Here is a 15,892-nt window from a genome sequence, read left to right as displayed (position 1 = left end):
ATGGATATTATCGGATAAAAGTTTTCCAAAGCTGCACTCTGACCCTGAGGGAAGAACACCACGATTCTAATTATATTCTCGGCCACCCTCCGGCCATTTACCGCTACAGAATCGGCTCTGGAACGGTGTCGAGTCTTCGTGGAAAGTACGTTCGGAAAACGCGAGCGGAAAGTCGACAAATTTTCCTCCAAATTTTACAGTACGAACCGTTTTGTACTCGGTTACGTTTCAAAGTATTTTTTGTTCGCTCGATTGAACTCGACCGATTCTTTCGAATCGTTTTTCCTCCTCCATTAATTGCGCGGTATGTTTTCCTAGGAATCTTAATCTTCTCGCATTTGTTTATTACCCGATCCTACGTTTTGCTACAGAATCGGCTGTGGAACAGTGTCGACTCTCGATGGAAAGTACGTATGGAAAACGCGAGCAGAAAGTCGACAAATTTTCTTCCAAATTTTCTTTCAAATTTGTCTCCAAATTTTCCTCCAAATTTTACAGTATAAACCGTTTCGTACTCGGTTACGTTTCAAAGTATTTTTTGTTCGTTCGCTCGATTGAACTCAAATCAATTCTTTCCAATCGTTTTTCCTCCTCCATTAATTGCGCGCGGTATGTTTCCCTAGAAACCTTAATCTCCTCGCATTTGTTTATTATCCGATCCTACGTTTCGCGATGTTCTCGTAAACCAATAATTACGCAAATTGTTCCTGCTTTTCTGTTTGAACAGAAAACAGCACGGAAGGTACGTAGTCGCCAAACGTCGATGGAGCACCGACGCGGAAAAAGCAGCGCGGAATAATATACAGCGGCGAGTACGCGCGACGAACGAGGAAGTGGGAACAGGTGCAAAATCATCCGGAACATCCGTACTCTGCCGGTGATGTTTGTTTGTTCTCGATGCAGCCCGGTTTATCGACGGAATTCACCGAAGAAGAATACCAGGCATCGTTTACATCCGGTCGATATATCGAACGCGCCCAAGTATTTCAAGGGCTTTCGTACGCGGTGTTGGAAAACTCTGCGAACTTTTGTACGGAAATTTCGAAACCGAGTTACGAGTATACGAACGATCGAAAATCGTTTTCTCGTTTCCAAGAAAAAAAATACCAATCGGTGAGTCGAGAGTTCGATCAACTGGTTCGTTTAACTTTCGTCAAAGTGCTTCAAACGTGGTTCCAAGTAATATAAATCGAGTAACCGGGTTTCCGAAGTCGAGATACGAGTATTCGGACGATCGAAAATCGTTTTCTCGTTTCCAAGAAAAAAAATACCAATCGGTGAGTGGGGAGTTCGATCAACTGGTTCGTTTAACTTTCGTCAGTGCTCCAAACGTGGTTCCAAGTAACGCAAATCGAGCAACCGTGTTTCCGTAGCCGAGGGAAAGCTACAGGGGAGAGAAGCGAGTGGTGCACGTGCTGCATCGAAATAAATTTACGGGATACGTTTCGCGATACGGGCGAACGAGTTACGAGTGTCACGAGGAGGCCACTAACCCGAGGTTATGTCACGAGGAGGAGCCTCGTACGTTAGTCGGCGTTCGCCGCTCCTCGTGGCGCGGTCCAAAAATATTAATAGAAGCCTGTTGACGCTGTCGAGTACCACAATGAACCGTCCCTATTTACGCGGCGTCGTTTAACCCCTCGAGCGCGTCTCTCTCGCCCCAAACTCGCAAACGAGCACCATTTTTATTTCCGATTCACGGTTTCGGTGGTCGCCTTTACGGTTCTTTCATTGGCTCAATTTTTATCGCGACATCGGACGCCCGGCTCTTCCAAAGACCCGTTCGTTAGTTACTTTGACGAAATTCCGCAAAGTCGTTTAACAGGCACCTCTACCTTCGGTCGGTTTGAATTTTTTTATTTTACACAGATTAGCGTCGCACCGACGTCAAGGTAATTGCCGACTCGTCCGGGGGGTTTGTTTGTTTTTTTTTTTTTAATTAAAACTTGTCAAAAATTTGCGTTTCTTCCAGACAATTAAGAGCGCGTTTTATTTACTCGCGACACGGTTTAGATCCGATTTCTATTTTTGTCCTTGCGTTTCGTACTTTTTCGACTCTTTCCTCCGTCTTTGAGACAAAGTTGTTAAGGAAACGGATCTTTTCGTTCGAATTGCGAAACTTTCTCTGTAAATGTTCACGAGTGATCGTTTTCCTCGACATTGATCCGAGTTCGAAACAATGCCATCGGTCGTAAGTTTTCTTTTCTTTGCCAGCGACGATCGGTTCGTTTCTTTCGGGTGATTTTGTAAACATCGTGGAATAACGGTGTACGGATCGACGAAAGAAAAGGACGAAGGATCGAGGAGCATACGGTAGCAACGAAAATAGACGTAAAACCGCTCGGTGAACGTAGATGGCCAAGGTGACAGACGTGCAGCCAGATATACGTCGCGAGGTCGTGACGTACGGTTTTACGGGCCACGTTTATTTACTTGGCCGATTAACGCGTATAATTATATGTACGTTGCTCGGAGAAACTATTCGCAAAAAAGTGCTCGAACCTCGTTAACGTTCGTCGAAGCTGCTCGAGGTTCGAACCAAGTTTCGCCGACCTTGGAATATTATTCGTACACTTTGTCGCGCGTAATCACGATCGTGACGATTACACGAGCACGTGCGAAATCATCCGCGACGTGAATCGCAAACAAGAGGGGAAACGAACGATTACACCGGAATATCGGGCTTCAGGGTTCCAGGTGCGTGCTCGAGCTTCCAAATTGGATAAAGAGCCCTTTTGCCGCCGGTTTCGAAAGCTGGAGCAACGCCAACGATCAATTCGGCGGAACCGGTCGAATCCTCGTGCTCGGAATTTCAACGATTTTCCTTAAACTGTCGAACGCAAAACCGCGACACGATTGCGTTCGTTGCTTCCGATCCGAAAAATTCGAAAAGCAAGGTTTTTACGTAAATTATAGAAGATACGAAAATTTTACGGCGTCTTGTTACCGTTGGCGATCCAAACGATGTTCGAAACCGAGGGAAGTAAAAAGTGTCGAGTTAGTTAAATTTTGTGGCGAAATGAGGGACAAGTTTTCTCTTTCCCGTTAAATTGACATTGTTTGGACCGACGGTTATCGAGATGCGGAGAATTTATCGTATTACCTCAATAGCGGGTATTTTGCGCGATAAGGAACGAACAGTGTTTGCTATCGTTCGCATTCTCGGTAATGTTTGTTTGGACGACGATTTGGTAGATTGTCGGACACCGTATCGCATTCGTGACAGTGACACGAAATGTACTCGGCTATAAACGAATACAGTAACTCGTACCGTTCGTAGCAAAATTTGGGAGCAATGGAATCTTGAATATTGGTAGTCACGAATAGGTATCCAATAGTTAGAATATTGGTATCCAATTGGACGAATTACAAGAATATTGTATACCAATTGGTATACAACTATCGGTATGCAATAGTTTACCGTGTACGTGTTCCACTTATCGACGTTTATCTTATTAGAAAATGTATCTACGAGTAGTCGTTTCGGCGCGAAAGAAATTGTTCGAAAGATGCTTTCAAATTTCGCTCAACTTCGCGTCGAGAAATGAATCTCGAGCGAATCTGGGAATAAATCGGTCGAGTTTAAGTACAATTAACCGTGACGTAAACGTTCGATCTCGATAATTTTAATCGTAAAATTCAGAACGCGAACGACGAGCAACGTTTACGAAGTAGAGTCTCACGAAACGGTGAACCGTGTTCTCGAAGTAGCGCGTTATGACAAACTTACAAATAGCGACGATTCTCGAACCGTTTGGTCTCCGAAGCCATTTACAATCCCAGAGGTTTACGCCGAGCCCCTAGAGCTTACGTTCATACGGGTTCCACTTATCGACGTTTACCTTATTAGAAAATGTATCTACGAGTAGTCGTTTCGTCGCGAAGGAAATCGTTCGAAAGGTGCTTTCAAATTTCGTTCAACTTCGCGTCGAGAAATGAATCTCGAGCTGGGAATAAATCGGTCGAATTTAATTACAATTAATCGTAACGTAAACGTTCGATCTCGATCATTTTAATTCGTGGAACGTCTTGGAAACGATATCGCGATTCCAAGAATCCGCGAAACTATGTCGTCGCTATCGGGTCCTCTGGATAAAATAGTTTTGAAATCGACGAAAACGTGTCGTCAAAATCGGGAAAAATTGAATTTCGCGGAATTTTTTTTTTCTTTTAGAAACGACGTCATTCTGTAATCCGCGAAATTTAGAAAGGTTCGAACGGAGAACGAAACGCGATGAATAAATTTGAATAACAACGAACACCGCGAAAGACGATCGATTTCTTTACGTGAACGGATCGCGACGTTTACACGAGAAAGCTCGATCGAAAATTGGTCGAAATTGTATCGAGACGGTTTGGTTGACTCGTAGGTGGAAAATTTGTGGGCTCGCTATCGCTCGTCGCGGCCTCGATTTATCGCGATAGAGATAGAACGGATCAACGTCTATTCGCGGTTTCGCGCGGTAAAACACGGCCACGATTCGTCGCTCGTGGTTCGTGTTCCTCGTGCGAACGGGACCCAACGCGAAGTCGAAGGGTGACGCGGTCGTAACTATTAAAAATTCAAAGCCGAAAGAGATACGGTACGCGGTGCACGGTAGAGACCGGCCCGGTGATAAATCGCCGTTCCTGTTCGTTTTGCTCGAGTAATTTGTGCCGCTAAGTGGCCACCGGCTAGCATAACTCTTTGGGAAGGCGCCTATAGGAACAACGACACCGTGGAACACGGGTACCTTTTTATGTAAATTCGATGCTCCGAGGAGTTCGGCAGTCGTATAATATATCCGGAAGCACGAGGCCCACGGAAATTGCCTCTCGAACTAGATTCGGTCGGACGCGCCGACTTTCGCGATTCTCTTCGAATCTCGTTGTAATGAGAAAAAGATTCCAGCGTAAAATTTATCGCCGAAAGTTTCTCCGATTTGCGAATAATTACACCCTAGAGACCCTTTTTAGTACATTTTTCAAAGATACCTGGAATACGAACGAAATTCATTCCAAGCGATTCTAATCGTATCCGAGAGATTGAAAGGAACACGATTCGAAGAAAGGTTTTCCAATATCGTAGAATAGAAGTCGATGTACAAATTTTTCACCGTAGAATTGAACCGAACGCGATTCGAAACAGCTTTGCGACAATGTACGATAGAAACGAGTCCCCGAAATTGTGCATCGTCGTTTATTTATCGAATCGAAACGTAATTGTTTCCCGTTCGATAAGATCGAAAGAATTTTCCAGAAATAGCTCGCGAAAGGAAGGACGTTTCGGAAAGTCGAACGAAAGGGGGGAAAGATTACGAGCTTGGTTGAAGCTTGATTCACGAGACGTTTCTCGACAGGTTACCAGCAACATTCGCGCGAAAGGACCCACGATTAATCCTCGCCCGGTTGTTTCAACGAAGACTTTGAATTCTAATTTCGGTATCTTTATTTCCCCCGCGGTCCTACCTCGACAACGAGGATCGATCTTTTTGTCTTTTCGGTGTATTAATCTTGGCCGGGCGTCAAGACCGCCTGCCGGCTTTCGGGACCGTAAATTCACGTTTCAAGGAAAGGAATAAGATGTTTGGAATTTTTATAGATTCTCGTCCGCGTTGCTTCCACGATACAATATTTCCCCCGCGCGCCCTACGACCCCTTTCGAGCCATTCTCGAATTTACATAAGCGGTTCTCCCGTGTTTCGCTCGCTGCCGCTGCTTGGCGCCTGCTGGTTAAAAAAAAACCCCAACTCGTTCATCGCTACCGATTCGATCGCCGAAATCGAGCAAATTTTTCGCCAACACCGAACGTTTCCGCTCCAAACGGAATCTTCGAAAGTTTGCCAATTTCTGTCGCGCGATTCATAATTTAAAGTTCGTTTCTCACGAACGGAGAATCGAGTAAACTTGTCACCGTTCCCATTGAACGAAACGTTTCGTTTATAAGCTGGATCGTTCGTTACGAGACAACCGTTACGATGAAAACCACCTTCGTTGGCCAATTACCGAACCGTTTTCCGAAACGATTCAAATACGTTATTACCGGCCGTACCGATACCTCGAACGATAAATTCGCGTCCAATTTAACGGGCGAATCGACTAATTTAATAAATGGTATTTATTCAAATCGATCCACGCTCTCCGTTCGATGTTGGCTTCCGTCGTACGATTCGAACGCGTTCGGACAAAGAAGAGCAAGACTCGAAGCAATTTGAATCGAAGGTTTAAACGATCGTTTAGAAAAGCACGGATGCGTCATCCTGGCCAGAAATATCCGCGGCGGTAAATAAGAGGACGGAGAAACATAAAGTACACCGCGATATCGAATAGCGTCAATCTGTACGTGACGAAAATCACGATCGAGCCGAACGACGGTAGCGATAAGTACTATGTGTGTCACTGTTGTAACTTCATCCCCGCGGGGCAACGTGTTAATTAAGTTTCACGCCTACTATCTGAAAAATAAGGGGCAGAAATCATTCCAAGGAGCCTTGGGAGTCTGCTAAAAATCCGAGAACGCCCATCTATCTTCGGAATCTGCACCCCCATTTCCCTCGTTCGCGCCCAGGAATAACTCGTTTCGCTGTACGATAAATCTTCCGCCTGTTAACCGATCCGCGAATACAAAACGGAAAAGAAAGAGAAAAGATCGTAGTTTATATTTCCCGAGCAATGGGACACGGCCAGGGACCGAGCGATTCGAGTAGATAGTAATCGTTCGATTACAGGCTTCGTCACTTGCACCCTCCTAAGGATTTGATATATCGACTTTAACGACCGGCATATCGATGCATGGAAGTGGAATCATTGTACAAACACCGTGTCCCGGTGTATTTTGTATCGAGAGCGAGGATCGCGGCCAGTTCCTCCTCGAGTTTCGAACGATACGGCCGCGTAATTAAATCCGAGGCTTCTTTCGGGAAAGGTGGCTCCGCGCGGGGAATTTTTCTCTTCGAAACGAACGTTCCGAATTTGTTCGCGACGCTCCAACGAGAATACTAAATAGTCGAAGAGTCCCGATTCTAAAATTAACGATCGCGTCGCTCGTGCTCGTGGAAACTTGGGTATTTTCGCGATCGCCGCGCGGACTGGGATCTTTGGTTTTGTTCGTCGACTAAAGGTCGAATAATGATAAATACTCGCGAATCGAAGGAACACCGAGAAATCAACGGTTGTCCCTCGACCTTGGTCCTCGTTGCTCGCGGACTGGGATCGTTGGTTTCGTTCGACTAAAGGCCGAATAATAATAAATACTCGCGAATCGAAGGAACACCGAGAAGCCGACGATTGTCCCTCGATCTCGGTCCTCGTCGCTCGCGGACTCGGATCGTTGGTTTCGTTCGACTAAAGGTCGAATAATAATAAATACTCGCGAATCGAAGGAACGCCGAGAAGCCGACGGTTGTCCCTCGATCGCGGTCCTCTTCGCTCGCTCGCGCGAGAAGGCGATATTTGATGAATCGACCGCGGCGATTAGCCGCGTCCCTTGCGCTTCTTCGTTAATTAGCCGAGCATACCCCGGTCTGGCTCTGCCGGAGTAATTGCTCGTCTTCGGTTTCACGGTCGAGACCCGCGATAACGCGACTCGTTTACCTTCGGGAACAGGACTCTCTGTGAACGACGTCGTCTCTCACCGACCGTCCAACGGCGGTCACCTCGCGAGACCCCTAAATCCGCGTTTATTAGACGACCTCGTCGAGTTTCGACGAGTTCGCCGCGCGGATGTTCCGGTGATAGAAATCGGAGATGGTAGGAACACTCGAGCCAGCGAAACGTTCGACTCCTTTTGTCCTAATTGTTGGAAGTTTCATCAAGAACGGAACGAAAAATATTGTATCGGTAAGAATCTTTCACAATTGGAACCGTTTTAAAGCTTTCGTCGAAGTTGGTTTTCCTATTGGAACGCTCGAGCTGCGCGAACTCGGAGACCAACGAAACCTTCAACTCCTCCTGCCGTAATTGTTGAAAGTTTGATCAAGAACGGAACGAAAAATACCGTATCCGTAACAATCTTTTACAATTAAGCTTTAAAGCTTTCGTCGAAGTTGGTTTCGCGATCGTTGCTGCAACATTGAGAGAAGCTTTGAACGCGATTCGAGACGAACTTGTGAAAATATTCGAGCACCCGTTGATTTACACGGAGCGTACAACCTCCCGAACTTAACGAAAAATACCGGATCCGGAAACGGTTGCAGGTTTTAATCTCTGGGGAAAGTTTTGGAAAAAAAGAATTGCAACGACTCGCCGTTGTTCGATTTCACGAACGAGATTACGCAGGTAGGTAGCAAGTTCCGGCGAAAGGGATTCGAACGATAGTACGGTTCGTATTGGATGCATTTTTGTACAAGCGTTATCGTATTAATTGCTCAAACGGATGGAATATTTCGACTACCTTCTCGTCCTTTTCTCCAATTAGGAAATAACTTGCCGTTACGAGTGCCGCGTATCTTCCAAGAGATACATTCTACAGGGTGTCGCCATTAGTTTCACCGTTTTTTTACACGCGGTACAATGTCCAGGATAACTTCGAAAAGATTTGCAACGGTGGCCGTGTTACGACTCGTTTTCAATCGATACCCATCATTTTTTCACGATAGCTTCTACCGGGACGAATCCAACCACCTATCGCGCGATAAGATTTCACCGAGTTTCATTCGCTCGGAGTTCTAGCTCCGATGTACAGTGTTTGCGTTTACTCGGAGTTTTGGACGTTACAAAATTGTCTTCGTAAAGCCAAAATGGTCGACTCTCGCGCGCAACATTGTCCAAGGAGGCAAGTTTCGCGCGATTCCTTCGGACAAAGCACCGCGTTCGCGAGTCCACTCTCGAACGCATTTCGGGCGTATCGGGTTTCGCGAAGGTACAGGGCAGAGCAAGGTAGGGCAGAGCAACGCTTACGGCGCGTTCTCACGAACGGCTCGGCCCTTCCGGAAGAACGAAACGCGAGGTCCTCGATCTCTCAATTTACCTCCGCGGTCCGCAGACCGCTCGGACCACTTTGCGCAACGAGTCGTGCCGAAACGCCACGCGATGATCTCGCCTAATGGCCGGGAAAAACGAGGAGCTCGCGAAACGAGGGAACCCGACGAAAACGTTTGTCCCGGCGTGACGCGATCCTCGATCAACGTCCGGTAAATGAGACATCGTCGATCCGGGTGCCGTGATTATTTACAATTTACTCGAACACCGCAACGCACCGCGTTCCTCCGTGTGCACGGATCGACTCGCGATTAACCGTGTCCCAGTGGTTCGCATCGATTCGGAACGTTTTCCCGACGATCGGCCGAGAAGCGTCTCGACGGACACCCGAGCGCATAAATTGCTCGCGAGCGCGCGCGCGGGAAAAACTGGATCGTAAACGGCGTCCGGGGAAGGGGGGAAGTAACCGCGAGAGCCGTTCGTCTATTGGCTAGGCGTATTATTTTTAGACAGGACCTGATCCGGGAATATAATTAGCACCGGCAATGTTCGCGTGGCTACTTTAGCCACGTTTTTCGCGGCGCTCGATCGTAACCTTGAAAAACGATCGAAAACCGAGACGGTGAAACGAACGGGCGATTCGTGCGATCGCAACGATCTCTCGATCGGCGCACCGCGACCGGTACTCGAGCACACGAACGTGTGCACTGGTTCGAGTAGCACTAACGTGTGCACTGGTTCGAGTAACACGAAGGTGTGCACTAGTTCGAGTAGCATTAACGTGTGCAGTAATCGAGTAGCACGAACGTGTGCACTAGTTCGAGTAGTACTAGCTTGTGCACTAGTTCGAATGGCACGAACGTGTGCACTAGTTCGAGTAGCATTAACGTGTACACTAGTTCGAGTAGCATTAAAGTGTGCACTAGTTCGAGTAACACGAACGTGTACACTAGTTCGAGTAGCATTAAAGTGTGCACTAGTTCGAGTAACACGAACGTGTAGACTAGTTCGAGTTGCATTAAAGTGTGCACTAGTTCGAGTAACACGAACGTGTGCACTAGTTCGAGTAGCATTAACGTGGGTATTACTTCGAGTAGCATTAACGTGTGCACTAGTTCGAGTAGCACGAATGTGTACACTAGTTCGAGTAGCACTAACGTGTGCACTAGTTCCAGGAGCACGAACGTGTGCACTAGTTCGAGTAGCATTAACGTGTGCAGTAATCGAGTAGCACGAACGTGTGCACTAGTTCGAGTAGTACTAGCTTGTGCACTAGTTCGAATGGCACGAACGTGTGCACTAGTTCGAGTAGCATTAACGTGTACACTAGTTCGAGTAGCATTAAAGTGTGCACTAGTTCGAGTAGCACGAACGTGTGCACTAGTTCGAGTAACACGAACGGAATCGTGCGACGATCTTCGGGAAAACGAAATGTTTCGAACGACCTCGGACAATTTGTACGCGTTGTCGTCGCACAATGCAGTAGCCCGTTCCGCGATGATTTATTTACGATCGACGACGACGAACGCTCGTCCTCGACTCGGTCTCCTCGAGCCACTCGGGGAATAATCCCGAACGAGGACGGGCCACGAATATTCTCTGGGCGCGATATACGTACGTTCCACCGGTCGGCCGGATTATGACATTATCGGGATAATCGATGGTCACGATTTGCCACGATTACGCGGCCGATCTTTTCTGCCGACGGGGCCCCGGCTCGTCCACCTTTGGCCCTGATTTATGAATAAAACGGGCCCAGCGCGGGCACACGTACGCGTTATCCGGTCGCGGGCCTCGTACACGGGTTTCTTCGGGCCCCGGGTACGTTTCGCGGTGAGATTCGAGAAATGATGTATGGGCCGTTTCGCGGCCCTCGACGAGACAGGCACCGGGGACCACCTCGTCGCTCCGTTCCTCGGATTTCTTCTTTATTTTATGCACGGCCACACGCGTTTCCCACTTACCGCTCGATACGTTATTTCCGTCGTCCGGATCGGGCCGGAGTTTAATTCGCGCGTGCCTAATTGCCCGTGTGGGCGGAACCCGTTTTCGACAAATTTTTTAAGGCCGCGGGGGGGCGAGGGACAGGGGTCCCCGTATCTCGCGGGCCAGCAGCACGGTCGTTGCTTTCTCTACCGAAATTGGGAATAATTAACCGCCGGTGTTCCAGCTCCGAGTTGTACGCTTTTCGAACCGAGTGACGATCCTCGATCGGTTCGAATAATCTCGTTCGTAGAAAACTGTAACGAGAAACGCTCCATTACTCGCTTCTGCGACCATTCGTGAATTTTCAATTTCGCGGCGTGCGATCGCGTTCGCAGCGTTTACACTTGTTTTAAAGACGTTTCCGATTTCACGCGGAAACACGAAACGATCGAACGTAGCGACGATCATTTCGAATTACCGGGTTGCCTAAGATACAAAATTATATAGCAGCTTGGCACGCGCGCAAACTGCCCGTGCAAAGTTACGCGTACCACTCGAGCATCGAGACCGCGTTTCTGTTCGCAAAGATGCGTCCAAGGGTGGTTTAATTTGAGAACGAACGTTCCTGACGTCAACGTTCTAACGGTATATCGCGTTTGCGGGATCAGCGTTTCGTATTCGGAGATGTTGTCGAAACGTTGTCGCGCTCCGACGTTTCGCCGGCACTCGAGCCAACTTCGTCCGACGACGACTACGCAGCTGCGACCACGGCGAAACGACGGGACGATCGACGGTTACCATTTTTCGATTTCGCGGGTACGAGTACCGGACGGTTGCTACGAACCGCCAATTAATGACCAGCTCCCGCACCGGCATTCTTTCCGCGAGGAAAACGGGTTCCGTGTGAAAAAGTACGCTAATTAGCGCGGAACAAAAGGATCTTTATCGTTTCCACTCCGTTCCTAGTTGCGCAAGAATTTTCATTCTCTCCCGTAACGAACCTGGTCGATAACAGCTTCCCTCGTAATTTTCGCCGAACGATCTTTCGATTCGAGTCTCTTTCTTACGCGGCGAGATTATCAGCGAATCGACGATTTCGTATTTTTTGCTCGTTTCTTTTAGATACTTCAAAGTTCCTTCGCAATGTTGCGTGCACCACGGTGTACACAACGAAGTTACGCGAAAAATCGTGCAAGTCGGTCGCGCGAAAGACCAAAGCGTGGAACGATCGAGGAACATTCAGAACCATTGGAATTTTCGCTGTTCTATGGTGAATTCTCTTTGGACGTAGAATGCAAGAGGGCTCTGGGACGTTTGGTCGGGTCGTTCGTAAAGTGATTTCGTTTTCCAAAATGGAGAATATACGATTTAATGAAATGTTTATACAAAAGATTATTCTAGAAAAATCGTGTTTCGTTAAAAAGAAAAAAAAGAAACGACAACCCGACACTTCGAAACGCAACCGTGCAAGTCGAATTTAACCTTTCGCGCGCCGATACGTACTCGACTTGCACGGTCCTCGTGTTGCACTTGCGCAACATCGTTTCGTTTTTTCTTTTTTTTTCGTAAAAATGAAACACGATTTTCTAGAATTTAACCTTTCGCGCGCATCATTTGGAATATTTCCTCGATCGAATCGTACGCGACCGAGATGAAAAAGTCGCGCGACAAGCGCGATGTCGTGCCTTTATCGTTTCCGCGGTGGAGAGACGCGCGCGGAATAATACAATACCCTCATTGGCCGTGGGAGAGAAGCGTTACCGGCGTCGAACCGCGGTTATATTTATTGTTATCGGCGAAGCTCAAAACGCTTGTTACTGTGACGCGTCGTAAACCACGTGCCCACGTGTACCGACTCGCCGACAGTTTACAATAGGAGCTGAATCGCTCGACCGGCGTCGGAAGACGGAGGAGAACAGTTAGGGCGTGTTGAGTACGCCTCCCGTGTTCCTCGGGTTGACGTCTTTGTTGGATCGCACCGATCGTCGTTCCTCCTCGGTTTCTAGGCGCCCCGAGATACATGTAAATGCGCATCCTGGCGGAAGATGGATAAAGTCGCTCGCCGCTCGTCCGTGCGACGCTGACTGAATGCGTTTCATTAGGGCCCGAGAGCCCTAACCGATCGCGAACGCGTTCGCTCGACTCTCGCGGAAACGTTACAAATAATCCCGACCGTTGCTACTCGCGCGGAATCGTTTAATCGTGACAAACGAACTCGCGCGAAAGACCAACGCGTGCGAACGATCGAGGAACCTTCGCTACCTTTGGAATTTTCTCTGGGACGTTTTATCGGGTCGTTTGTAAAATCGTTTCGTTTTCCAAAATAGAGAGTATACAGTTTAATAAAATGTTCATACGTTCTGGAAAAATCGTGTTTCATTTTTACAAAAAATAAATGAACGTAGAATCCAAGGGGTGTTTGGGACGTTTTATCGGGTCGTTCGTAAAGTCGTTTCGGTATCCAAAATGGAGAATATACAGTTTAATAAAATGTTTATACATTCTAGAAAAATCGTGTTTCCAAACGACTCAACACTTCGACGCACTTGCGTCGACGACCTTTCGTTCCTAAACAAATCGACGCGCGATAATAACGCGCACGGTAGGAAAACGAAGAGAGAAACGAATGCATTGGTACACGTACAAGAATACTCTCGCGTTCTCGTTAACGGAACTACCGCCAAGCGTTACGGTATTATTCGCATTTCCACCAAACACGTTCGCCAATCGACGAAAACACCGCGCGACAAGTATCGAACAACGTATCGACGGTGACTTTGTTCGGTCGTAATTAAAAACACAATTGTCCCCTGTAACGGCGACATTAATTGCTCGCAATAAAATCAGGGATTGTTTCCTTCTTCCCGGTGATAACTCGTTTCCCGTCGAATGGATTCTACCCTCGTTAAACGGGGAAACTAACGAAACGAACCGTGTGACGTAATATACGAAACCGATAAAACACGAGGGTCCGTGAGACGGTCGATAATCGTCATCGACACGGTCGCGGGGATCTCGAACAATTTAGTGACGCAACCACGCCGAAACGACAATGCTACGCGAAGATAAAATGACGATTATCGGTCGCTCGCGAGCTTTCGAGCACGCTTGTTCGAGGATTATTCCGTGGACAGGTTCGTGTATACTGGGTGTCCCGCTGGGAACGATTCACTCTCCGTATTTTCGAACGAATGCCAACCACCGAAACACAATTTACGTCGAACGAGCTTTTCGATGTTTTTTTCGTACGCAAACCTACGAGCGATTAAATTGCAACAATTGATGTAAAAAATATCCAGTTGCGAGTATTTATTTTTCACCGTACTGGAAGTGTCTCGGTAACGATTCCAGCGAAAATTTTATATTTTTGTGATTTTGTAAGGCGATCGACCGCGAAAACAATGGAGAGCCTAATTTTCCGTTCAGTGCACCATCCGGAGCAGTCGCGATCGGTGTAAATTTTCTTTCGAGTTTCCAACTCTTTGTTCGCTAACGAACCGCGAAACATTTATCGGCACACCGATAGATTACCTTCGTTATCCCTGGCGAACCGATCCTGCGTACGTTCACAAATTGTCCGCCATTACTAACCTATAGATTAGAAGAAAGCGAGTTCCGCGTCTCGTTTCGAATCGTCGAGTTCAAGGTCGAAGGAAGGCCCCAGCTGCTCGTTTGTCGCTGGTATTCTTACGGAAAGAAGCATCGAGGATGTTTGAGGAGAAATTTTCGGTACACCGTATTTATTTACATTCGAATTAAAGGTTACGAGCAGAGGTTGGCCTGTGTGCGACTCGTTGATGTTTGCAGTAAGACACGAGAAAGAATTGTATATATTTTCGCGCAGGAAAGAATTCGACGATGTTGAAAAGATTCGCGTTTCGGAGTCGTTGGAACAGTGTTGGAATGATACCTACGCGTCGCGACGAATGATGGAGAGGATCGAAACGTGGCCCGTTTTCAAAGGTACACCCCGTATACGGGAAGGGTCGATAGTCATCGAAGTCTCATAAAACCAGAAGAAACGAGCTATTGCTTAGGTAAGGTGGTCTCCGGCCATAAAAACGTAAGAACAAGTTCGAAGCAATAATGACATTGAAATAGCGATGCATACAAGAGAGAACCGCCTCGATAGAGTCATTTCTTCCTCTTCCTTTTGTTTTCCATTCCTGGAAACCCGGCCAGCCTCCCCGCTAAGCATCGGCTCGTTTCATCCGGAAATTTACACTTTGCTCGAGATGCGTACCGTTCGATCGAACTTTCAAATATCGTTGCAACGAACGAAAGGGAAACACCCGTTGTCGAGAAATCTGGAACAACGATAATTACCCTACGATCGATCACCTTCGGGGAAGACAATTCAATCCAACGTTGGAATTCTTCTTGAGTCTCGATTTTACGAATCTCGGCAGAGTTGAAGTCACTTTTGCATTTATTTGGAAACACGGATGGAAATCGATCGAAATTGATCACGAGCGTGACAATCGTAACGATGGACGATCCACCATTGCGCGAAATACGTTCTCTCCGTCGTTGTTTACATTTCAAATTTCCGAGAAATCGATGAATTTGTCCGTTCGCGGATGTTCGATCATCCTTGGCGAGCGTTCCTCGTGAGAAATAAATCCGTTGCTGCTGTATCCGCGAATCCACACCCCGTATATAGTTTGGAGCAACGTTGGCGTACAATTCCAAGGTCAGCGAGCGCGAACCGAGAGCGAACCGCCGGTATGTAAGTCGTCTCTCGATAAATCAGTCGGATGCAAATCGCGATCGATAATGAACTTCACCGCGGCAATTAACAATCGCGCATTGGCGAGTGGAACACGCGACAAAGGTTCGGTGGTAGCCGGTGACGACGTCCGTTTAATCACAATTTGCGCGGTGGGATTTTTACGAATGGTTAATCAGGCCGCGGGGATAGCCAATTAAATTGAACCGTCGCTCCGTAAGGTCGCGATTAGTTAACCGCGTTGTCGCCACCGCGTTTGCCCGGTACTGATTTATGCCGTGGAATCATCGGGCGTCGCGGTGCCCGCCCAAGTGCACGCTACCGGGGAAAAGATGCCCG

At 47.5% G+C, this 15,892-nt stretch overlaps 1 protein-coding gene across 1 annotated transcript in view; it reads right to left on the bottom strand.

The window, feature by feature from the left end:
* The window catches only part of LOC143155043 (uncharacterized), a 184,253-nt gene that overhangs the window by 86,408 nt on the left and 81,953 nt on the right, over positions 1–15,892 (bottom strand). The gene's annotated exons all lie outside the window — the stretch shown is intronic.

This window comes from Ptiloglossa arizonensis, chromosome 2, assembly GCF_051014685.1.
Source record: "Ptiloglossa arizonensis isolate GNS036 chromosome 2, iyPtiAriz1_principal, whole genome shotgun sequence".
Classification (NCBI taxonomy): Eukaryota; Metazoa; Arthropoda; class Insecta; order Hymenoptera; family Colletidae; genus Ptiloglossa; species Ptiloglossa arizonensis.
Note: the sequence above shows the minus strand (reverse complement) of the source record. Positions and strands in the feature narration are given on the sequence as shown.